Consider the following 26412-nt stretch of genomic DNA (forward strand, 5'->3'; position numbering starts at 1 on the left):
ATTTTATTTGCTCAAGAAAAGTAGACTTGTTTTGGCTAAGCAAACCTTCTCCTAGTGGATTTCTAAGTACATATTTTGCCATCAGATTGCAGACTGATAGTTAGAAAATGCTGCTTTCAAAAGTATTTCCACTAGAGCCATGTTAAAATTATTTTCATTGTGATCATTTGTGCGGTGGCCACTTGACTGCCAGATCACACCCTTGCTGACCATTATTGTTTGGACAGTGACTTCAGGAGTTTTACCTTCTTTAGCTTTTCAGTGTGGTTTAGGATTCTGCCTTCTGAACCTTCTACTTTTGGCCATCTCTTAGCATCTGTCAGCCAGTGTTATGTACTGCTTGGGATTATTCTGTTCATTTACCCACTAGAGAAAGTTCCAGATGTCAGATATAACAGAAGTGTGTAAATTAACTGAGGGGACCATTCTCCGTGAGTTACCAGTAATTATCCTTCTACTGTCCCCCCATTTCTAGATAGCCCCTACATTCAGTGACTGCTGTTAGAGCTCCTGTAAGTTGTAATAGGGAACAGTTCATTATTTTCCATGTATTGTAGGATGTGTTCTTACACAGTATTTGAGGGGGAACTGGCAAGCTTAGGGAATTATGCACTGACTGTGAAAGTGTGTGTCCCTGAATGTGAAAGTTTGAGGAAAATAGCCAAACTGAGCAAAGAAGAAAGGCTGTCCCAATTGTAACACTTTTGAGAAGGATCCACTCATTGATCAACTGGTATAATGAGAAAGCATCTGTTATTTCAATGTTAAAACTAAACTGAAAAAACTTGTATCGTCTTCTCTGACTACTTGCTGGTAAGGAATGGATGTGCTGAAAATTAGCAAGCACAACTGAGCCCACAGCAGATCCTGCAAATGATAATATTAAAGTTTAAGGGTGGACCTGGAAAGATCCCTCTTGAGTAGGCATTAGGTCAGTATAAGCATACACGTGTCTAGTCTTTTTGTATAGTTTGAAAAATTATTATATAGTTAATACTGCTGTATTTGAGCAAACATTTCTCAAGTTTTCTAACGCAAAGAAAAGACTCTGACCCTTGCTCTCAAGCAGCAGTTCTAATTATGCTATTGTTTTTGCTTCACATTTGATGTACTCTCAAGTAACATGTCCAGTCTTTTGTATAGTACCTTGTTATTGTTTAGTTAGGCCACACCAAGGGCTGTACACACTAAGACGTGTCACTACATGTATACAAATATTTGTTCTGAAGCAACTAAGTGGGTTAACAACTATGGCTAAAACAGCATTTGGATGCTACCAAACTGTTTCTGAGTTTCTGTCTGGTGCACACCGCTATTCTATCTGTTGATAAATGCAGTTCAACATAAGAATCACAAATCCCAGGACTTCCAATATGGCTGCACACTGATCAACAGCTTAACTTAAGCTTTCCCAGTGTAAAAACAGAAACTGTGAAACAGTGAGTGATGTTGTTAGCTTGAGTGAAATTCAGTTACTGGCTAGTAGTAAGTACACTTTCTGGATGCCTGCAAAGAAGAAAATAAGAGACCCTAAAAAGAGCATCAACTAGGAAAAAGTGAAGGGAAGACCCTGACTGAGAAGAATCTTACAACTATTAAGCAAAAAGCAGCAGGTCAAGCTCCAGCTCTGGTGAAAGATGTGGCTTCCTGTAATCTAGAGGGAAAAATAAGTCAAATGTGCTCTGAACTGGTTAAAATAAACAAAATACTGAAGGAGTATATCAGCTGAAATGAAAGGCTTGAAAAAGGGAACAAACTTTAAACAGATACTCAGATTAGCTGATAAAACTACAATAAAGTCAAGAGATCGAAATGAAGAAAAGGCTTTATGAGTAAGAGTACTCTGGAAGAGATTTAAAAAATTGGTAGAATTAAAGGACAGAGCATGTAGGAAAAATGGGAGAGTTTCTGATGTACCAGAGAAGCTAGAAGGAACAGACTGTATTAATTTTATGATGGGACAAGCAACTGGACTGTTATTCCACAGCTGGAACTGTTCATTGAATGGGACACATCATGTGTGATCCAAATCTGGCCATAAGAAAGCAGCCAAAACCTGTATTTGTAAAGTTGCAAACCTATCAGCAGAAAGAGTTGATCTGACAAAAAACTGTGGCAAAAGGGCAAAGTATTAAAAGTTGGCGACAGCATAGTGTTTGTGGAAAATGATTGTTCAGTGTGTACCAGGCAGAAAAAAAAACAAATTTATTACAGTAATAGGGAATGTCGAGCGGCAAGTGTGAAATTCTTCTGCATACAGCTGTCTTAAGAATATTTTTTCTTCTAGGATCAAGGTAATTTTTTATGCAGAACAGGCTAAGGAAATGCAAGTTTGTCCAACAAAAAGTGAGCCATCAAACAATAGGAGATTCTGCTTCTCATTCCTCTGATGATAAATCACCCAGTGAAACCTTTGCCACTGTCCCAAAAGAATAGTGAGGCTTTACCGGTGAAACCTTTGCCACTGTTCCAAAAGAAAATGCTTGAGAGAGAAAAACACGAGTTGACCATTGAGAATCAGAAGCAGAGTGGAATTGAACTGCATTCTGGAGTTGGGAAGTAGAGATGAACAGCAAGAAGACCAGCAACATGGAAATTGGTGAATTAAATGTGGGACCGCAAAGCATCAGTAACATTTGTGAAATATGGCTGTATAAGAATAAGTGGAAAGAGTGGACTTTTGTTGACTTTGTTAAACTTGTGAGGAACTGAAAAGCATTTGCCTCACTTTATCATTAATGTTTGGAAGGACTCTCAGGGTTGGGGAAGGAAAAATGTAACTGTAAATCAATTTCTTAACAGTATTTCTATAAAACGTTTCACAGTATAAATTTTATATTTTATAATAAAATATTTTTAGTTGTTTGTGTTAAAGCTGTTGTAAAAACAGACACCTTTTTTTCTCCTTCATCCTCTCTCTCTCTCCTTTTTGGTATTAAGAAATGTAAGAATTGCAGTGCAAAAAAAAAGGCTGCACAAAAGCATGTCGAAGTTAATAGGCTGTAATCTTGAGTTGTTGAAGTGGGGGATGGGGTGTAAAAGTGCAGAGATCATAATATTTGTAGAGCTTATATGTTACATAGTTGAATGTGTGGAGTAAGACATTTGGCTTAATCTAATAAATTTTAAGTGGAAACAAGTAAATATGAAAATCTGGAATATAATAAGTTTTCATTTAGCAATACATGATGTTCATCGTGCATACAGCTGCAGTCATAACAGATGGGTTTTCCTGCCGTCAGGCGGGTCCTCTGTCGGCCGAATTCCAAAGTCTAGGTCCAGCGTCGGTTGTCGTCGCTTCTTCCCTGACGTCAGTGCGACAGGGGTATAAAAGAACCAGCCGACGCCATTTTCTTCAGTCTTTCTTGCCGCGCGGTGCCCGAAGCAGAAGCAGTTCGCAAGTGCCGGTCGGCCAGCTCCTGAGATTACGAAAAATTTGGAACCGAAGTAGTCTTAAAAGCTAAGTACCCGGTTGGGGAAACTTTTTCTTGCCTCAGACCGATGTCAGACAAAGTTAATAATTGTATTTCTTGTGGGAAGCAAATACCGCATAAGGATTTCCATTCCCTCTGTATACCTTGTTTAGGCCCAGACCACGACGTCTCGGTCTGTCGCTTTTGTGCTACATTCAACAAACGCACTATTAAGCGTCAGGCGGAGTTCGCCCAGCATTATTTTGGGAAAGCATTTAACTATACTATGTCGTCGGATACTCCGACTCCGGTTTTGTCTAAAAAAACGCAAAGACAAGGACAGACACTCGAGGTCCGCGGCCTCTACCGACACCACGCCAAAGCCGACTACACGTGCTCCGGTTCTCAGCGAGGTGCCTATGCAGCCCCTGATTACCGACGACACATCTTTGGCAGTGTCTCCTGTACCCGAGGTCGCAGGCTCCTCGGCCCACACCCTGACTACAGATACCGAAGCCACGCTTGGCGTTGAAACACAGAATGTGGACAGGTCCACCTCCACTCAAGGTGTCTTCAGACCTTCCTCTTCTTTCTCCATCAAGGCTTTCACCAAGTCTAAAGCTACCATGCACCCTAAGAGACCAGCTACACAGGGCCCATCTCCAGGCCCCATGCCTAAGAAACAGATGCTTAAAATGGCTGAGGATTTAATTACTCTAATCAGAGGTTCTCAGCCACCTCCAGACAAAAGACCCAGAGTGGAGGAAGATTCCCCCTCCTCTGATCAGGGCTCCATTATTTCAGAGCACTCTGATTATCAGGAACAGTCTTACTCCCCTTTTGAAGACTCTGATGTAGAGGAATCTATTCCTTCTGTATCCCCCCCTGAGGAGTACTCATTTGGTGAAACTCTGCATACCTTAAGGGAACACTTCCACTGGGAAGGCCAGGATTATTCAGATTCCAAGAAAAGACTCGGGGAATTTCTTTTGTTACCCCAGCACAGGCCTCTGGCTATACCTCCTGTCCTGGACATCTTAGATGATGTTTACTCGGAGGCCTGCCTTAACCCGGACTCTCTTCCACCAGCTCCAGTTAAGCCTGACAGGTACTACAGGGATGTTCATCGTGCATACAGCTGCAGTAATCACAGATGGGTTTTCAGCCGTCAGGCGGTCCCTCGGTCGGCCGAATTCCAAAGTCTTGGTCCGGCGTCGGTTGTCGTCGCTTACTCTTCTGACGTCAGTAAGGCCAGAGTATATAAGACACAGCCGACGCCATGTTCTTCAGTCTTTTTTGCCGCGCGGTGCCCGAAGCAGAAGCAGTTCGCAAGTGCCGGTCGGCCAGCTCCTGAATTACAAAAAAAATTGGAACTGAAGTCTTCTTTAAAGCTAAGTACCCCGTTGGGGAAACTTTTCTTGCCTCAGACCGATGTCAGAAAAAGTTAATAATTGTATTTCTTGTGGGAAGCAAATACCGCATAAGGATTTCCATTCCCTTTGCATACCCTGTTTGGGCCCAGACCACGACGTCTCGGGCTGTCGCTTTTGCGCTACCTTCAATAAACGCACTATCAAGCGTCGGGCGGAGTTAAGCCCAACACTACTTTGGTAAAGCTTTTGATTATAAAATGTCGCCGGACACTCCGACTACCGTTTTGACCAAAACGCAAGGAAAAGGACCAACACGAGACCGCGGTCCCCCGACACCACGCCAAAACAGGCTACACGTGGTCCGGTTCTCAGCGAGACGCCTTTGCAGTCCCTGACTACCGACGACACTCCTTTGGCGGTGTCCTCTGTACCGAGACCGCTGGGTCCTCGGCCCTTTCCCAGACTACAACCGAAGCCCCTGCTAATGTCGAGCCTTCTAATGTGGACAGGTCCACCTCCACCCATGGTGTATTTAGGCCCTCATCTTCTTTTTCAATAAAGGCTTTTACTAAATCCAAAGCAGCCAGGCATCTCACGAGGCCTGTTGCACAGGGCCCATCTCCTGGACCCATGCCTAAGAAACAGATGCTTAAAATGGCTGAGGATTTAATTACTCTTATCAGAGGTTCTCAGCCCCCTCCTGACAAGAGACCCAGAGTGGAGGAAGAATCTCCCTCTTCTGATCAGGGATCCATTTTATCAGAACATTCTGATGCAGAGGAACACTCTTACTCCCCTTTTGAGGATTCGGATGCAGAACAGTCCATTCCTTCTGTATCCCCTCCTGAGGATTTTTCCTTTGGGGAAACCTTGCACACTTTGAGGGAACACTTCCATTGGGAAGGCCAAGACTTTCAGATTCCAAGAAAAGACTTAGGGAATTTCTTTGGTTACCTCAGCACAGACCTCTGGCTATACCCCCTGTTTTGGATGTACTGGATGATGTCTATTCGGAGGCTTGCCTTAACCCTGATTCTCTGCCTCCTGCACCAACAAAACCTGATGGGTATTACAGAGTACCCAGCTCTCACCAATTTCTCTACAAAGGCCATAATGCTGACCCTGAAACCATTTCACAAGGCCCCAAGGGATTAAAGGCCTCCACTGCCAAGAATCCACTCCCTGCAGAAAGGGAATCCAGATCTCTAGAAAGGTGGGGTAAAAAGGTATATACCTCGGCCACCCTAGCCATGAGGGCCTTAAACTGTCAGTTTCATATGATTAAATATCAACAGTACCTGTTATCACAATTAAGGAACAAAATGTCTCAACCTGAACAACCAGATTTAAGAGTTACAGGATATGATGCATAGTGCGGAGCAAGTGGGTAAACACACCTTACAATGTGGTTATGATGCCCTAGAGGCTTCCAGTAGAGCGGCTGCTACAGGATCAGTCATTCGCAGACATGCCTGGCTTAGGGAACAAAATTTACCTGATCATGTGAAAGCTAAACTTCTTGATGCTCCTTTACAAAAGGATGTACTATTTGGTACTAATGCTGAGGAGATACTACGGAAAATGGAAGAAAAAGCCAAATCTATGCAAACTGTCAAGGCTTTCTTACAGGTCCAACCGTTTTAGCAGAAATTGGCCTTCAAAAAACTGGTCCTTTCCAGCCACTGACAAGCCCCAAAGAGGTAGATACAGACGCACAAGGGGCAGGGGGCAATCACAAGGATCATATAGAGGCAGACAATGGCAATCTCCAGCACCAAGAGGTGGTGAAGACAGTGCACAACAATACAGGAAGCAAACCCAATGACTCCCTCATTTCCATGCCAAGCAAGTCTCAGCTGGCAGCACCTTTGGGAGGGAAACTAGCATTATTTGCAAGCAATTGGCATATTGTCACAACAGACAAATGGATACTGGACATTATAAACAGAGGCTATAAATTTCAATTTCGCACTCTTCCAAAAATGAGAGGCATGCCAAACCTGCCACAAAATCAAAGGGCAGAGGCACAACTGCAAATTTCAAAGCTCCTAAACATGAGAGCTATACAAAAGGTACCTACACACCAACAAGGTCAAGGTTTTTATTCAAGACTTTTTCTGGTACCAAGAAAAGGAACCGACTGGAGACCCATTTTGGACTTATCCATCCTAAACACATTCCTGCTCGTACCAAAATTCAAGATGCTCACATTACAGCAACTTCTTCCCATGCTGGGCAAGGAGTTTTGGCTGGTAACATTGGACCTCAAGGAGGCATACCTGCATGTCCCAATCAGACAAAACTGCAGAAGATACCTCAGATTTCTTGCAGGTTCAATCCAGTATCAATTCTCTGCATTGCCCTTTGGCTTATCTACTGCGCCCAGAGTATTCACAAAGTGCCTGGCATCAGTGATTGCCTACTGCAGACTTCAAGGGATACAAATTTACCCTTATCTGGACGACTGCCTGATCCAAGCGGACAGCAAACGCATACTACTGGAACATCTGGCATATGTGACACGGTTACTGCTTTCTCTGGGATATACCATCAACAAGGAGAAATCAAGGCTAACACCATCTCAGAAAATAATCTTCCTGGGTGCCAACTTGGACACAAACACCCAGATGGCATATCTTACGCCAGAAAAACAAGGGCAACTATCTCAGTACTTCGAAACACTAGCAAAAGTACCAGGCTTACTGCAAGGAAAATCCTGCAGGCTCTGGGATTCATGGCATCTTGCATTCTTCTAATCCCATGTGCAAAGCTGCATATGAGGAAACTTCAATGGTACCTAAAAATCTATGGTCTCAACACAGTCACAGTTTGGAAGCAATTATACCAATAATTCCATGTTTGCAAAAGGAATTTCTATAGTGGGCCCAAGCATGTCAAGTAAACACAGGCCTTCCTTTCTGCAAGCCTCAAGCAAAACAAGTCATAACCACAGACGCCTCAGATTACGCCTGGGGCGCACATGAAGGACAGGTGCATTCAGGGCAGATGGTCCCAAAAGGAAAAGCACCTTCACATCAATCAAAAAGAAATGCTAGCAGTAATAAATGCAATTACAGCTTTCAAGGACTTCCTGCATCCAGGACAATTACTGATAAGAACAGACAACACCACAGTAATGTGGTACATAAACAAACAAGGAGGAACACATTCATACCCCTTGTGCAGACCAGCCATGACTCTTTGGAACTTGGCTCTGGAAAGACAAATCGAACTTCAAGCACAGTACTTGCCAGGACTGGAAAACACACTGGCAGACACTCTAAGCAGAAATATGACAGATCCACACGAATGGAAGTTACATCCTCGGGTGTTTACAGAGATAATCCAAGCGTGGGGGAGGCCAGACATAGATCTTTTTGCCTCCCACAGGAACCATCAACTGAAAAAGTTTTGTTCAAGGACCTTTCATCCAAAGGCCTGGAAAGTGGACACCCTTTCATTCAGTTGGACAGCATGGACAGTTTATGCATTCCCACCTCTGCCCCTTCTGCCCAAGGTGCTTTTGAAAGCAAGAACAGACAAACCGAGGATGATACTGATTGCTCCAGATTGGCCAAGGCAACACTGGTATCCACTCCTGAGGAGCCTAACACATATTCCTCCCTGGTCCCTGCCTCTATTGCCTCTTCTACTGACTCAGAACAGCTACAAAACTCTTCACAGTCAGCTGAAAACACTCAACCTCGCTGCATGGAAAATTCCTTGACAACACAACAGTCCCTACTCTCCAAGGAGGTGCAGGATGTCATTTTGGAGGCCAGAAGACCATCTACTAGAAAAGCTTACTCAGCAAAATGGAAGCGGTTTTGCTGTTGGAATGAGAAAAGAGGCCAGGACCCTAGAAAATTGAACTTGCTTCAGGTTTTACAGTACCTAGCTGAACTGCTGAACAGTGGACTTTCATTTTCTTCCATAAAAATACATGCCTCAGCCATTTCTGCAGAATTCAACACGGATCCTCCTTTATTCTCTCACCCACTCTTACGACAGTTCCTCAGAGGGGCTAAGAATATAAGACCTCCAAGGAAGCAACCAATACCAGCCTGGGACCTTAATTACATACTAGAAAAATTAACATTGCCTCCCTTTGAACCTGCTGCCTCAACAGATCTGCAACATTTGTCCTGGAAAACAGCTTTCCTTCTGGCCATCACTTCAGCTCGTAGGGTTTCTGAACTACAGGCCCTCATGGCGGTGCAGCCCTTCCTCATCTTCCATCAGGACAGGGTTTCCCTTGGTACCAACCCATCTTTTATGCCAAAAGTGGTATCCAGGGTAGCCTTAAATCAAGCCATACACCTACCTACCTTTTATCCTAACCCTCAAAACAAAGGGGAGAGGCTGCTTCACTCTTTAGACATCCATAGGCAGCTACGTTATTATTTGGACAGAACAAAGTCCTTCAGGAAATCAGAACAACTTTTTGTGTCCTATGCCGTAGGGGCTCAAGGGAAACCAGTTACCAAACAGACCATTTCCAAGTGGATTGGCCACTGCATACGGTTTTGTTATTCCTATCATGGGAAATCTGTCCCTACTGGTATCAGATCTCACTCCACCAGGGCCACAGCCACCTCTACAACCTTCCTCAGAGGTGTTCCTACGAAGGATATTTTGGAGGCAGCCACTTGGAGTTCTGTACATACCTTCACAAAACACTACCACCTGCCCTTATATTCCAGAACAAGAGCAGGCTTTGCCACTGCTGTTTTGCAGGGCATTCTGGCTCAACCCAGTTCCTCATAGTACCTACCACCCTATGCATAGCTTTGGGACTCTACCCATCTGTGATTACTGCAGCTGTATGCACGATGAACATAGTACAGTTTTGTACCTACCGTAAATGTAGATGTTCGAGTGCTAATACAGCTGCAGTACAAGTTTCCCTCCCTCCTTCCCCACTTGGTAAAGGCATGGGGCCTAACAACCTCTTCATACCACCTGACTGGGTTATCCTGCTATGTTTTATTTGCTTGCTTACACTGATTTTGCATTACATTGCATTGCTTGCATATGTAGATAAGCCTTATTTATGTATTGCCTTCCTTTTGGGGGCACCTGACATCTGGGGCAAGAAAGACTGAAGAACATGGCGTCGGCTGTGTCTTATATACTCTGGCCTTACTGACGTCAGAAGAGTAAGCGACGACAACCGACGCCGGACCAAGACTTTGGAATTCGGCCGACCGAGGGACCGCCTGACGGCTGAAAACCCATCTGTGATTACTGCAGCTGTATTAGCACTCGAACATCTACATTTATGGTAGGTACAAAACTGTACTTTCCTGACTCACACCAATTTCTATACAAAAGCCATGCTGCTGACCTAGAAACCATCTCACAGGGACCCAAGGGAGTTAAGGCCTCCATTGCCAAAAACCCATTGCCTTCCGAGAGAGATTCCAGATCCTTAGAAAGGTGGGGGGAAAAGGTATATACCTCGGCTACCTTATCCATGAGGGCCTTAAACTGTCAGTTTCATATGCTAAAATACCAACAGTTTCTGTTCTCAATTGAAAAGTAAAATGTCACAACCTGAACAACCAGACATGAAGGAGTTGCAGGATTTGATGCATAGTGCAGAACAAGTGGGTAAACATACCTTACAATGTGGTTTTGATGCTCTAGAGGCCTCATGTAGAGCTGCTGTTACAGGCTCAGTCATACGCAGGCATGCCTGGCTCAAGGAACAAGCCTTGCCTCATCATGTCAAAGCTAAATTACTAGACGCCCCTCTTCAAAAGGATGTACTATTTGGAGCAAATGCTGAGGAAGTATTACGGAAAATGGAGGAAAAGGCTAAATCAATGCAAACTGTGAAAGAATTTCTGCAGGTTCAACCCCCACGTTTTAGTAGAAATTGGCCTTCCAAAAACTGGTCCTTTCCTGCCACAGACAGACCCCAAAGAGGCAGATACAGGCACCCGAGGGGCAGAGGACAAACACAAGGCTCGTACAGAGGCAGACAATGGCAAGCTCCTACACAAAGAGGTGGTGAGGACAACTCGCAATCTTTCAGAAAGCAAAACCAATGACTTTCCCCTTTGCATGCCAACCAGGTCTCAAATGGCAGCCCCCTTAGGAGGAAAGCTGGCACTATTCTCAAAAAATTGGCATATTGTCACAAAGGACAAATGGATCCTGAACATTATAAATAGAGGCTACAAATTCCATTTTCATACCCTTCCAAAAATGAAAGGCATGCCAAACCTGCCACACAATCAAAGGGCAGAGGCACAAAAGCAAATTTCAGATCTTATAAACATGAAAGCTATTAAAGAGGTACCTACACACAAACAAGGTCAAGGTTTTTATTCCAGGCTATTTCTGGTGCCAAGGAAGGGAAAAGATTGGAGACCTATTTTGGATCTTTCCATCCTAAACACATTCCTACTCGTACCAAACTTCAAGATGCTCACTCTACAGCAACTTCTTCCCATGCTGGGCAAGGAGTCTTGGCTGGTAACATTGGACCTCAAGGAGGCATACCTGCATGTCCCAATCAGACAAAATTGCAGAAGATACCTCAGATTTCTTGCAGGTTCAACCCATTATCAATTCTCTGCATTGCCCTTTGGTTTATCTACTGCGCCCAGAGTATTCACGAATGCCTGGCATCAGTAATTGCCTATTGCAGACTTCAAGGGATACAAATATACCCTTATTTGGATGACTGCCTGATCCAAGCGGACAGCAAGCACATTCTTCTGAAACATCTGGCTTATGTAATAATGTTATTAAACTCTCTAGGATACACAGTCAACAAAGAGAAATCAAGACTAATACCCTCTCGGAAGATAATTTTCCTGGGTGCCAATTTGGACACAAACACCCAGATGGCCTACCTCACGCCAGAGAAGCAGGGGCAACTAATTCAGTATTTCAGAACATTGGCAAATTGCACCAGGCTGACTGCAAGAAAAATCCTGCAGGCTCTGGGATTCATGGCATCTTGCATCTTACTAATCCCATGTGCAAAGCTGCATATGAGAAAACTACAATGGTACCTAAAAAACATATGGTCTCAACACAGCCACAGTTTGGAAACAATAATACACTAATTCCATGTCTGCAAAAGGAATTTCTGTGGTGGGCTCAAGCATGCCAAACACAGGTCTTCCATTCAGCAAGCCTCAAGCAAATCAAGTCATCACAACAGACGCCTCGGACTACGCCTGGGGGGCGCACATGACAGACCGGTGCATTCAGGGCAAATGGACCCAAAAAGAAAAGCACCTTCACATCAATCAAAAATAAATGCTAGCAGTGATAAATGCTATTACAGCTTTCAAGGACCTTCTACAACCAGGTCAGCTATTGATAAGAACAGACAACATCACAGTTATGTGGTACATAAACAAGCAGGGAGGAACACATTCTTATCCCCTATGCAGACTGGCCATGTCACTTTGGAACATGGCCATGGACTTACAAATGGAACTACAAGCACAGTACTTGCCAGGCAAGGAAAACACGCTGGCAGACAACCTAAGCAGGAATATGACAGATCCACACGAATGGAAGTTGCATCCAAAAGTTTTTACAGAAATAATCCAAGAATGGGGAAGGCCAGACATAGATCTCTTTGCCTCCCACAAAAATCATCAATTGACAAAATGCTGCTCAAGGATCTTCCATCCAAAGGCCTGGAGAGTGGACGCTCTCTCTTTCAGTTGGACATCAATGACAGTTTATGCCTTCCCACCTCTTCCTCTGCTGCCTAAAGTCCTATTGAAGACCAGAGCAGACAGACCAAAGATGATCCTCATTGCTCCGGACTAGCCAAGGCAACACTGGTACCCACTCCTGAGGAGCCTGACAAATTCCCCACCATGGACCCTGCCTCTAATGCCTCTTCTTCTGACTCAGCACAGCTTCAAAACTCTTCACAGTCAGCTGAAAACACTCAATCTAGCCGCATGGAAGATTCCTTAGCATCGCAGCAGGCCCTGCTCTCCAAGGAGGTGCAGGATGTCATTTTGGAGGCCAGAAGGCCATCAACTAGAAAAGCTTACTCTGCAAAATGGAAACGGTTTTGTGTTTGGAATGAGAAAAAGGGCCAGTGCCCTGGAAAACTGAATTTACCTCAAATACTACAATATTTGGCTGAACTGCTAAGCAGTGGACTTTCGTTCTCTTCCATCAAAATCCATGCCTCAGCCATTTCTGCAGAATACAACACTGATCCACCTTTATTCTCTTACCCTCTATTAAGACAGTTCCTCAGAGGGGCTAAGAATTTAAGACCTCCAAGAAAACAACCAATACCTGCTTGGGATCTTAATTTCATTCTGGAAAAACTGACTTTGCCTCCTTTTAAGCCAGCTGCCTCATCAGATTTACAATATTTGTCCTGAAAAACAGCTTTCCTTCTGGCTATCACTTCAGCTCATAGAGTTTCAGAACTACAGGCTCTTATGGCTGTCCAGCCTTTTATCATCTTCCATCAGGACAGAGTTTCATTACGTACTAACCCGTCCTTTATGCCTAAAGTAGTGCCCAGGGTAGCTTTAAATCAGGCCATACATTTACCTACTTTTTATCCTAATCCTCAAAACAATGGGGAGAGATTACTGCATTCCTTGGACATCCACAGACAACTGCGTTATTATTTGGACAGAACAAAACCTTTCAGAAAATCAGAACAGCTTTTTGTGGCCTATGCGGTAGGAGCTCAAGGAAAGTCAATATCCAAACAGACCATCTCAAAATGGATAGCCCACTGCATACGCTTTTGCTATTCCTTTCATGGCAAAACTGTACTTACAGGCATTAGAACTCATTCTACCAGGGCCACAGCCACCTCTGCAGCCTTCCTCAGAGGAGTTGCTACCAAGGATATTTTAGAAGCAGCCACTTGAAGTTCTGTGCATACCTTCTCTAAGCACTGCAACCTACCATTATACTCCAAATCTAGAGCAGGCTTTGCCACTGCAGTCTTGCAGGGCATTTTGGCTCCTCCTAGCTCCACCTAGTGACTACCACCCCTTTCTTAGCTTTGGGATTCTACCCATCTGTTATGACTGCAGCTGTATGCACGATGAACATAGTACAGTTTTGTACCTACCATAAATGTAGATGTTCGAGTGCTAATACAGCTGCAGTCCAGGTTTCCCTCCCTCCTTCCCCTCTTGGGACAGGCCTATAGGCTAACACACCCTCATACAACCTGATTGGGGTTTTCATTTATGATGTATTTGCTTGCAACTACTGTATTTTGACTATATAGCACTGCATTATCACACTAATTTATTATTGCCTTCCTTCTGGGTGCACCTGACATCTGGGGTAAGAAAAACTGAAGAAAATGGCGTCTGCTGGTTCTTTTATACCCCTGTCGCACTGACTTCAGGGAAGAAGCGACGACAACCGACGCTGGACCTAGACTTTGGAATTCGGCCGACCGAGGACCCGCCTGACGGCAGGAGAACCCATCTGTTATGACTGCAGCTGTATTAGCACTCGAACATCTACATTTATGGTAGGTACAAAACTGTACTTTTCAGTTGGTCTTTCAGGCTGCAAGAGAGGGCTATTTTTTTTTTCTTACCTTTAGTGGAGGCAAGCTAATTGAGGAATAAAAGACTGAGCACTGGTTTCTTCTAGGCTAAAAGTTAATGATTTCTGAAAGTAAGCAAGTAGTTTTCATATCGGGGAGGAGAATAAAGATTAAAAAAGAACAGGCACCAGTGTACATAGAAGCACAAGAAATAACTTCTTAGCATGGGTAACCTCCGTTTCAGGTTATTAGATCGGTGTTGGCATCTGTCTGTCACAAATGTTTGTTAGGACGGTTAAACTTCATTAATTGAAGGTGTACATAGTTATGTATCTTTGTATCAGGTTAACAGGTTATGGGGCTGTTTTGGAGTGTTTTCTTTTTTTGGAGGCTTTTTATTACAAGAAAAAGTCTTGTAAAATGTGAAATAGGTTACAATGTTGGTAAGAAAATGTATAAAGGATTAAACTACCAAAATTAATGTGTACATGTATCAGAAAAGATGGAAATAAACATTTAAAAAATTGCATATATAAGAGGTAGGAATAATGACGTCTTACCACAGTGGTGACACTTTCCATATTATCTTGGAATGTGAATGGTGTCACAGGTATAGACAAAAAGAAAGAATACTTAGTTATATTAACAAGTGCAGAGTGGAGATAGCAATGCTACAGGAAACTCATTTGGAAAGAACTGAGCATGTGAATTTGGTAAAAGATTTCAGGGTGGATTTTCTGCAGAATATCAGGGACAAAGGAAGAGAAGAATGCATATTAATTGCTAGTGTAGCTCAAGTAGTGATAGAGGAGGAAGAAAAGATGATAGTGGCAGATTTGTAGTAGTAAGGGGCTACTGGCAAGGGATGGGGATTATACTGGCATGTATGTATATTCCAACTAAAACTGCTATCGTGGAGCTTAAAAACAGAGAAAGAATCTGCTTTCAGCAGAGACTATTACATATAGGTGGGGACTGGAGTTTGATTTGAAGCAATGAGGATGAGTCTGGGTGGCCTAACTGGTAAAATACAACAAAAGAGAGTAGAGATTTCTGAAGACATTTATAAAAATGTTTGGCATGAAAGACATGAATTCAGTAGTAGAAACTTGGAGAGAATTTGCATATTATTCCCAAGGTACAATAACTGGGTTAGACTGGACAGAAGTTGTATTTTGAAGGAACATGTCCATTTAATTTAGAACTTTGATGCATGTCCAATAACTATTTCAGATCATGGTGAAGTAAAGTTGAGACTCGCCACCTACCAGATAAAAAGGGAAGAATTTAAGGAATAGGCAGTGGAAATTTTCTGGGACTTAGGAAAGATCGAAAGTACTGAAAAGAAAGTGATCTGGTTACGAAGTAATAAGAATTTAGAGGGGTTGACAAAGGTTCAGGTATTATAAAATAAGGGGGATCTCTTACAACAACAAGAAGCGCAGTTGCAGAGTGCTGAAAAGAAAATAAAGGGGTACCTGAGTAATATACATGAGTGTAAAAAGATTGCTGTTAAGCAGCTGTTTTTTGTTGACAACTTCAGAGCACAAAACTTTTGGTAGAACAGCTTAAGGCAGCAGAAAGTCAAAAGAGTTGTTGCCAAACTTAAGCCTATAACAAGAAAAATAACCAGAGATCCTGTAGAGGTATTAAGAGATATTTTGGAAATTTTACGAAAATTTGTATAAAGCAGAGAAGTAAGAATCAAGAAGCACAAATGGAAATATTTATAAAAGGCTTGAGTATGCTGAGGTTAGAGGTAGGTGAGTCCCAACAATTAACAGTTAAGGTAGGAGGAGATGAGATAAAAATAGTGATGTAAAAAAAAATCTGCAGGGAGGTTTTCGGGAGTAGATGGTATTCTGGTCGAAGTTTGGAAGCTAGGTGGAAGGAAAGTGATATAGGTTTTATTTAACAGTATTTTAAAAAGGAGGGAAGGCACCAACATCCTGGAAGAAAGCTGTGATGGCTGTAATACCTAAAGATGTTAGACATTTCTGAGCCAAGTTCATGTAGGCCCATTTCAATTTTAAGCCATGATTGTAAAGTGTTCATTTATAATGGCTAATAAAGGTGATGCCAAAATTAATAAATATGAATCGGTGTGGTTTTGTGGAGGGAAGGCAAACCTTTGACATTTATAGAACAATAATGATCCACAGGGAAGCAGAATGTAAGAAAATATTGTTATTGGTGAGTTTAGATGCAGGGAAAATATTCAACAGAGTAAGCTGAGATTTTTAGAAGTAGGGCAGTAGAAATGTTTGCATTTCCTGATAAAATAATAATGTCAGTTAGAAGGATGTTGTGAGGGATCGGAGGCGAACATCAAAGTGGGAGGGCTCCTCTCTGGTAAGTTATCTGAGCAGAGGAACCAGACAGAGGTGTTCTGGTTTCCCCATTGTTTGTGTTGCATTTAGAAATATTGGCAAAGATAATAAGGGACTCAGAAGTTCAAGGATATAATTGGTATGGTGTTCAAGAAAAGTTGACTATTTGCAGATAATGATATTTTGCTTCTGATGGAATGAGAAAGACATCTCAGTGTTGTGGAATATTCTTAAACAGTTCTGGGTTTTTTGAAATGTAAAATCAATTAAGATAAAGACTATAGCTGTAAACGTGTCCACACATGAATTGGTCCACCAATACCCATATTTATGGAGACATGATAAAATTAAGTATTTAGGCGTATGGATTAAAATGGATTCTGTTATTGCAGCTAATGAAATGTGGGAAGAGACTCAACAAAAGATAATACAAGTGAGAAAGTGGAAGCTCTTGCCTATGTAAATGGATAGCAAGATCATCTTCTTCTTTCGGATGTTCCCGTTAGGGGTCGCCACAGCGGATCACCTGTTTCCATTTCTTCCTGTCCTCTGCATCTTGCTCTGCCACACCAACCACCTACATGTCCTCTCTCACCACATCCCTAAACCTTATCTTAGGCTTTCCTCTTTTCCTGTTACCTGGTAGCTTCATTCTTAGCATCTTTTTCCCAATATACTCCGCATCCCTCCTCAGCACATGTCCAAACCAACGTAATCTTGCCTCTCTGGCTTTGTCTCCAAACCTTCCAACCTGGGCTGACCCTCTAATATACTTATTCCTAATCCTGTCCACCCTCATCACACACAGTGCAAATCTTAACATCTTTAACTCTGCCACATCCAGCTCAAACTCCTGCCTTTTTGTCAATGCCACTGTCTCCAACCCATATAACATAGCTGGTTTCACTACTGTCTTGCAGACCTTCCCTTTCACTCTTACAAGTACTCGTCTGTCACAAATCACTCCTGACACTCTTCTCCACCCACTCCATCCTGCCTGTACTCTCTTCTTCACCTCTCTTCCACACTCACCGTTACTCTGAACCATTGACCCCAAGTATTTAAACTCCTCCACCTTCGCCACCTGTACTCATTGCATCCTCACCATTCCTCTATCCTCCCTCTCATTCACACACATATATTCTGTCTTAGTCCTGCTTACCTTCATTCCTCTTCTCTCTAGAGCATATCTCCATCTCTCCAGGGTGTCCTCCACCTGTTCCCTACTCTCACTACAGATCACAATGTCATCTGCAAACATCATAGTCCATGTCTTTAGTCCCTTTAGCTTTATACACAGGTCAGGCATATTTTTGTCAACCAGAGGAAAAGTTGTGGATAGCTTAAGAGTTGAAGGATTTTATCTGGAAGGGGAAGAGGGCACGACTGAAGTGGAATAAGTTGAACCTCCCAATAGAGCACGGAAGTTTAAGATTACCTGATTTGAAGGATCGTCTTGGAACTGCACACATAAGGCTCTTATACATAACACATGCAGAAATTTGAAAGTTAAAGTGGAAAGGGATGATGATGCGGTGTGGGCGAGGTAATTCAAGACGTAAGGAAAAAAATGGAATTTTGGACACAGATCCTTATGAAAAATAGCCACAGTTGTACAGAAGATTATATTCATAAAGTAACGAAGTATACCAAGAACTAAGCCAACACAGGAATGGAGAAGGGAGCTTCTGTTGATAGGGATGATTGCAGTTAGGGGTATAGAGAGTAGTCATGAGGAGGCTGGAATTTACTGGAAGAAGATGGCAAAGGAACCAAGGTATTGGGAACAAATAAGAGAACAAAGGTAATAGAATAGGAAGAGGCCAAGAAGGCGTTTTTATTGCAGGCTAGTGTTTGCCTTCCCTTTCAGGGATTGATAGAATATAGACAAAGAGAAAGGGATAGGGAAATCCTTAATGAAAGGCCTGCACTGGTTGAGCTTTTAATTGAATCTGTAACAAAAGCTGCTGTTAAAAAGGGATGATTAGTAGGGCATATAAAATATGGCACAATAACTACAGGAATCAATCAGTAGAGGTTAGAAAACATTGGGAAGAGAGATTAGATGTACAGTGCACAAAGAAGCAATGGGAGGAAATATGTATGGCTCCCAAATATGCAAGAAAATCTAGAAGATTTGGAATGCTTAGAAGTTTTATACCCCAGGCAGACTCCACAAAGAAATTTTCCTCTGTAGATGACAAATTTTGGAGGTGTGATGGGAAAGAAAGAAGTAACTAGGAACACGTGTTTTGGGAGTATAATGAGTTGGCAGACTTTAAAAATATCCCTACAGAGTACTTTGTCAGGAATGCTCGACGAGCAAATGAATGTAACTAAGAAAATTATTATTTTTTTTTTTTTGCTAGGATACAGGATCTGAACTGCATAGACATAAGGCCTTGTTAAGTTTAATTCTGGTGGCTTCCAAAAAAAAAAAGAAGTTACTAGAAAATGGAAATCAAAATCTAAATCCTCTATACTTGTAGTGAATATTGTAACGTGTAAAAAGAACAGAAAGTGAGATATTTAGAAAAAGATATGAGTAAATTACATAGAAAAAATGGAAATTGTGGGAATAATACATGCAGAAAATTATTCTGGAAGAGGAATTTGGTTTAAGACAAGGCAGGGATTGAATAATTTATGCAATGCCTAAATTATATGACCTATATAACAGTGTATATGATATATAATGTTTGTAAATGTGAACTTAACATAGCTTGATTACCTTTATATAAACGCATGTTTGCCTATGTCATAAATGATAATTCTATAAAGGTGTTTATAAATAAATAGATAAATAAATAAAAAGCCCAGATTATTGAGAAGTTCTTACTGAAATCACTCTTGCAGCATTCCAAACACAGATGGGTTTTCACTGGTGATGTCTGGCTGGGGTACTGAAGCTTAAACCTTTCCTTGGGGCTTAAGTCTGATGCATGACTTAAGCTTGCAAGTGTAGGACTATATAGGTGGGTATATGAGTGTTAATCCTCAGACTACTTCGCCACCACCCCAAACGTAGGTCTCGCACCTGTCAGCCTGATCTTTGTATGGTCTTTGTCATATAAGAATCAGATAAGTGCTCTGTTGAGGAACCTTCCTTTATATATAAACTGTTTTGCTGTGTTTGTGTTAAATGTCAGCTAGAAGGGGGTAAGTGTGAGTGTGGTAGGCATATTCCCTGCAGACATTTCCATACCCAGTGTCTTATCTGCTAGGCACTGCTCACAACTGTAAGGCCTGTTCCATTTGCCAATTTGTTGTGCCAAAGACTTTGTGCTCCCGTCTGTATTCGCTCAACTCTTTCTTGGAGATCCAGTGACTTATGCACTTGGCCCATTCCAAAATGCAGGATACTGCCACACCCAGACATGCTTCCCCCTCGCAAGAAAAAGCTCATGAGGCCTTGGCCCGATACTCAATACTTAGAGGTTACAGAAACCATGGTACGTCTGACTGTACCTCATGCACTCTCCACCGTGACTCTGCTGGAGGCCAGTATGGCATTGGAGGATCACATGTCCAAAGAGACTGTTGCTGCTGAGGAGGAGTAACCATCTATCATCATTTCAGAGGGGTAAAAAGACATCCTGCAGATTTTAGTTTGGGGAGAGATTTCTGGCAAATTGAGGTATGTCAGTTGTTGGAGCTTCCACTTTTGGTACAAGCAGACATTACCCCAAAGACAAAGCAGCAAAAGACTTAAGCATGCTTCCTCTCCTCCTCCTAGGGAGACGGAGTAGATGGACTTTTCTCAGGAATTGCTCAGGGCCATTGTGGCTCGTAAACTGTCTTCTTTTACAGTCCCTCCTCCTACTCCTCAGAAGGTTAACATTGACTCTTCTTCCCCTGAAGAGGAAATGCCTCTGATACCAATGACCATGCATTAGCTTATTCTTCTCTTTCACTGTCCAGGTCAGGTTCCTTCAGATGATGACTAAAACATTTCTCCCGATTCTCATATAGAAGAGGCATTCTTCAGAGAGATAATTTTAGACATGATGAGGGATGTTGAATGGGAGTCTAGGTGAGTATTTGATGTCCAGAAGAGATGCTGCAGCCTCTTGGATGTAGGTACCCCTGCCCAATCCCCTGTCCTTCCAGCTATGGAGACCATTTTGGATATTTTTGAATCCACCTTCTCAGCTCCGGACTTGCAGCCTCCAGCTCCCAAAAGGCCAGACACATTCTACCAAGTTCTATTGGAGCTTAAGTTCCTTTATAAGAACTTTGTGGCTGACCCCTTTGCTGTGTGTCCCTTTCTCCTGAAAAACCTAAGTTACTATCTAATACTAATACCCTTCCTTCAGACAAGGACAGGAGGGCTGTGGGGAAAAATTAACACCTCTTCCATTCTAGCCTTCAAGGCTACAAACTACCTGACCCTGATGACTTTATACCTGTTATTTATGCTTATAAGTTTGAACAAAGTAGTGGTAGATTTTCAAGGCATAGATTATAAGCAGAAAATTCTGTCCTTGGTTTATCACGCCACTCAGCCAGACATAGCATAAAATATTGGTATGATGCTGTTGAGGCCTCCTTCAGATCAGCTGCTACTGGTACAGTCATCTGCAGGTATGCATGGTTGGGCAAACAGCCTATGGTAAAGGAGTTCAAAGATAAGCTTGTCATTTCGCCTTTGGACAAAAATCCTTTTTGGACCACAAGCAGCTAGTTTATTCAAAACTGCACAGGAACTAAAGTAAAACTATGAAAGACTGCAGACGAATCCTACTTACCTCTGTATCTAGATACCAGAAGAATAACGCATCCAAGCTTGCGTCTTTTGTTAGAAGGGATCCTAGACCTCTTCACAAGCACAAGAAGGCACTATGGGAAATGGTTCCTGAAAAACCTGAATGGGATTGTAGATCCGAGAGGCCTCCCTTCTCAGATAAGTCACTGTGACTTATCTTCAAAGCTTTGTCCCCTTCCCCATCGGTCCTCCCTTACTCCTGCCAAAAAGGCTCACGAAAGCAATTTCAAACTGGGAAAAGATTACTACAGACAAGTAGGTACTATCTGTTTTTAATTTCTCCAAGTCTTTTAGGTTTCTAATACCATTATAAGAATGGACCCCATTCCCAAGTCAGAGTATGATTAAAGTTCATGAAATTAGTAATATTTCAATCTTTGATGTCAGCCAGATGTGCTCTTCGCAGCAACTGCAATGTGCCTAGTAATGACTCCTCCTGCAATTCATACAGAGTTACACATGTATCGGTAATTTATCTAAATACAGTTGTAGATTCTTTTTTTAATAAGACCTGTTGCTTCTACTACTATTCGAACTGTCTTATCTTCCACATTGCTCTAGTTTCTGCTTGCAAATCCTGATATAAATGACTTTGTTTCTCTGTACGCAAGACACTAGTCACTGTGTGTAGCGATTTCAACAATCAATGCTACTTTTGTCTTCTTTTCATGAACCACTATATCTGATTTTCTGGCATCTGTCTTTTGAACGGTTTGGTAATGGGTGATCCCACGTGATGTAGACATTTTTCTATGATGCATTGTGGCTCATGTTTTCAGTGTTTTTCAGCTACTTCAGTAGTAATGTTTGCACTATCCCCAGTGCAACAGTCTTGCCACATATCATGCTTTTCAGTCTGCAGTCCCAACAGTCTTACCACATTATCATGCCTTTCAGTCTGCAGTCCTTCTGCCATTAGTAGGTCGCAGCCAGCGGCAAGGTGTGCAACTGTTTCTAGTTCTTTTTTATAAAACCTACATTTGTCTGTGTCTCCCACATGTTCATTGGACTTTGTAAACCAATGTGTACTTAGTCCACTGTCTTGGCCCGCCAATATTAACCTTCCATCTTTTGGTTTGAATTTGCCTCTCCTTAACCATTCTCGCATTTGATCCTGATCAACATGAGGTTCTTCCAGGAGTTTTCTGTACTTCCAACTATATTTATGCATTTTCCACATTCCTTGCCTTCTCATCTGATCCTTCTCCTTATATTCTTTCTTTTGTTTTTTTGGTACATTCTGTTGTTGCCTGATTTTTATCTATTTTTGGTTTGATTTCCATTCCTGCTTGACTCCAATATGCTTCTGCTAGACTAAGAAGGGAAGTCACCTTAGATGTATTCTCCTCATGTTTCAAAATTTTCACAATATTTGGGTCTTGTGAGGTTAGCAGATGTGTGTGCAAGTCCCATGATTGCAGATCTAGACATGTAATCAATTTCAAGGAGGCCCATACCTCCTTCGGAATAGGGAATATGTAATGTTGGTATGCACTGATTTTTATAAGTCATTTGAGCATGAAGCATCCTTCTTGTTTTCCTGTCTAATCTGTCCAACACATTTTGGGGCCAAGTCAGTCACTCCAAAACTGTAAGTTAGAACGGGAAGAGAAAATTGGTTTATAGCTTGAACTTTGTTCCTAGATGTCAATGCTGTTTTCAGGGTTAATTCAAGTCTTTCAAAATATTCCTGTAGTGAGTTTTATTTGCATTTGTTCATGTTTTATTGTTCTTTCATCAGTTCCCAAACATTTATACACTCCCTCTTGCCCAAGTTCCTTTATATATCACATTCTTGTCCCAAACTGATTCTTGGTGCTGCAGCTTTCCTGCCTTAAAGGTTGCTTTTGCACATTTATCAAGACCAAATGACATTCTTCAAGACCAAATGACATTCTTATCCAAAACAGTTTCAACTGCTTGCAGTTGCGTTTTCAGTTCCTCATCTGATGAGCTATACAATTTTAAATAATCGATAAAGAGAAGATGAGAAGTTTTGCACTTTGTTGTTTTTTGGGAGCCCAATTATAGCCATCACTTAATCTGTTAAGCAGACAGCTTAATGGGTTAAGGGCAAGGCAAAAGAGCAGTGGTGACAGAGAGTCACCCTAGAATACCCTCCTTTGGATTTTTATCCCTGGAATAATTGTCCTTTATCGTGGCTTACCTGCAACGTGGTTTGCCACTGTTTCATGGTCGCTGTGATGTAGTTTCAGTGTAGGGTGTCTTTTTCACATTTTTATTTTTTTTATCCATGAATGTAGGGTACTGTCAAATGCTTTTTTGTAGTCTATCAATTCCCTACTTAGACTTTTTCCCTTTTTTAGAGTTCTACACTATGACTTTATTTAACAATAAATTATCTTTTGTTCCATATGACTTTCTTTTATTACCCTTTTGTTCTATTGCCATAATTGAGTTTTCTTCTAAATGACTGTAAACTCTGTCGGCATCAATTCCAGTATATAGTTTATATGTCATCGGAAGGCAAGTTATTGGCCTATCATTTTTAGGGTAGCTTGCAGGTTCACTCTTAAGTGGGAGCATTGCTAGCCATGCTGGTGTCTGTTATGGATGTGCATGTAAATATTTCTTACTCCTGGCTAAATGTCAGTGCAAAGATGTTAATAATTTTAGCCAGGTACTGCATCTGGGCCTTGGGTTTTCCAGTTAGAGGCTTTTCTTAATTGTATGTTCTGTAGTCCTATCTCGCCTTCATTCTTACTCTTGGGATCGGAGCCGAACCTCGGCTCCTTACTCTGCCATACTCTAGCTCGAAAACTTCTGGTTGGCTCATGGCTAGGAGGTATCCCATGATGCACCATTAACACAACCCAGTTCTCATTTGCCGCTCGTTCAGCTCAGACGTAATTCTTCTTGGCCGTGGCTAAGTGAAAATTTTCAATATCTTTGACTAGTTTATTGTTGACTATAACCAATTTTTTTTGGGTAGTTTAGTGTGTTTTTTGCAGTCCATGTCTGTTTTAGACTATTTTGCTACTTCGTTACTCTGTGTACTGTTTGTACATTGGCCGTTCTTCCGTTGGCCTATTCTATCCCTGCATCGCTTTTTTTGTGCTGGTTTATTTCTGTTACCTTTTTCTTTCCCCTTGGGCTAGGCCCGTTTAAGTTGGAGGACCTAGTCCTCTGTTTGAATATTTGTCTGTACGGTGCTGTTCTATCTGCTTGAATACAGTTGTTTTGCTTTGTCCTACTGGTTATTGCAATATGTCCAAAGATACTAAGGACCACAAGCCATTGGGCTTCAAAAAGTGTACTAAATGTGCCCAGAAATTGTCCTTAACGGATGGGCACAATTTGTGTGTGTATTGTTTGGGGGTTATTCACCTCCAAGAGTCTTGCCTGTTTTGTCATGCATTTAGTCCCCGTGTTCTTCAGGAAAGGAAGAACAAACTTATTTTGAAAGGACTATTGAAACATTCCTTTGAGGAGGAATTGACATCTTCATCCCCCAGCTCAAAATCTCCTTCCTCTTCTAAGAAAACACCAAAAGCTACAAAAAGGCAGTCTCCCACCCATTCTATGTCGTCTGAGCCACCAGACAAAATTACCAAAGTCACTACATCTTCTTCGGCTCCACTGGCCTCAGTGCTGACAGAGGTTTTCATTGTGGATCCATCAGTTTCGGCTCCAGGAGCTTCGGAGCTGATAACCGATACTGCATCTCGGGGCCGGTCAGCTGAACGACCAGTTTCCCCGACTCTTAGGTCGCCTATATTCCAGCGATCTAGGTCCCCCACTCTATCTTTCAGGTCCTCTAGGAGCCTTTCTGATGAGGACATCGAAAGAGTGGTGCGTAGACTGCTTCAGACTTGGGCGTTGGCAAATTTACTTTCTGCTCTGTCCCAGTCAGCTCCAGAACCTAATGTGCTCTCACACCCTGTCAATGTTCCTCCGAGCTTCTCTGAGCCTTTGGAGCCAGAGTTGTCAGTGACTCAGGTTGTGGAAAGGTCTGTTACAGCTACCTCAGTTGGTCTCTTGGTTCCAGTATCCGCTCCGACCATTTTGGTGCCATCCGTGGGATCTAGGGTCCTCAGTTCTCCAATCGAGCCCGAGGGGGATGCTTTGAATCGAACTTCGGTTCTGAGCCTACCTCTTGGTGCTTCGGCGCGGGTGAGCTTGGAGCCCATCTCCTCGGTGCCGAGGACCACCTGTGCATCTTCGGAGCGGAGGGCATCCTCTGAGCTTGGAGGATCGGCCTTCTAGGTGATGTGTGCTGTCCAGGTCTTCAGTTTCAACCACAGGTACCGACACTCTTCCCCCTAAAGCGCCGACTTCAGTATCGGCTCCCTCTCCCAACACAGCAGAGACTTGCAGCCTCAGGAAACCTCCATGAGTGGTCCCCAGTCTTCCGAGGTCTCCCCAGAATACCTTTCTGAGGAGCCACCTAGGAAGAAAACTTGTAAGAGGAAACATGTTGACTCCCCTGATGAGTCTGTTACATCAGACACTGACCTCGAGGAGTCAGAAGGGTCCCCTAAGTCGTCTTCTGATGATATCTTATTTGCAGATATCCTTGAGATCCTGAAACAGAGAGGCAGCTGGCCCACCACAGCCCCTTCTGATGAGGGGTCAGTGTACCTGAATGCTTTCGTGTCTTAACCCTTCACCTCTTGGGTGTGTCTACCTTTTGACGAGCTACTGGATCTAGTGAGTTGAAAGATGTGGGAATCTCCTGATTCTGGGGAACCAGTTCCTAGAAGACCAAATAAATTTTTGTCAGCACTCCAGGACAAGGACTTTCTTACTAAGGACGTTCCAGTAGATGCCAGGGTGGTGGCAGCAGCCACCAAAAAGGAACTTGCCGAAACTTCCTCCTCTGTCCATCCACCGAACAAGGAGTCTCGAACGATGGATAGGTACAGGAAGCTCCTTTTCTTCAGCAGCTTTTACACTTAGATCACTGAACTACCTGTCTCATTTCACAAGGCTCCAGAGAGATCTCCTAAAAGAGCACAGAGATGCTCTGCAGGATAACTTTGCTGATGCG

The 26412-nt window shown here is 42.6% G+C and overlaps 1 protein-coding gene across 2 annotated transcripts in view; it reads left to right on the forward strand.

Annotated features, from left to right (window-relative positions):
- GALNT6 (polypeptide N-acetylgalactosaminyltransferase 6) overlaps window positions 1–26412 on the forward strand; it is a 1315790-nt gene that overhangs the window by 680559 nt on the left and 608819 nt on the right. The gene's annotated exons all lie outside the window — the stretch shown is intronic.

This window comes from Protopterus annectens, chromosome 9.part0 (assembly GCF_019279795.1).
Source record: "Protopterus annectens isolate FY-2018-M chromosome 9.part0, PAN1.0, whole genome shotgun sequence".
NCBI classification, from domain to species: Eukaryota; Metazoa; Chordata; order Ceratodontiformes; family Protopteridae; genus Protopterus; species Protopterus annectens.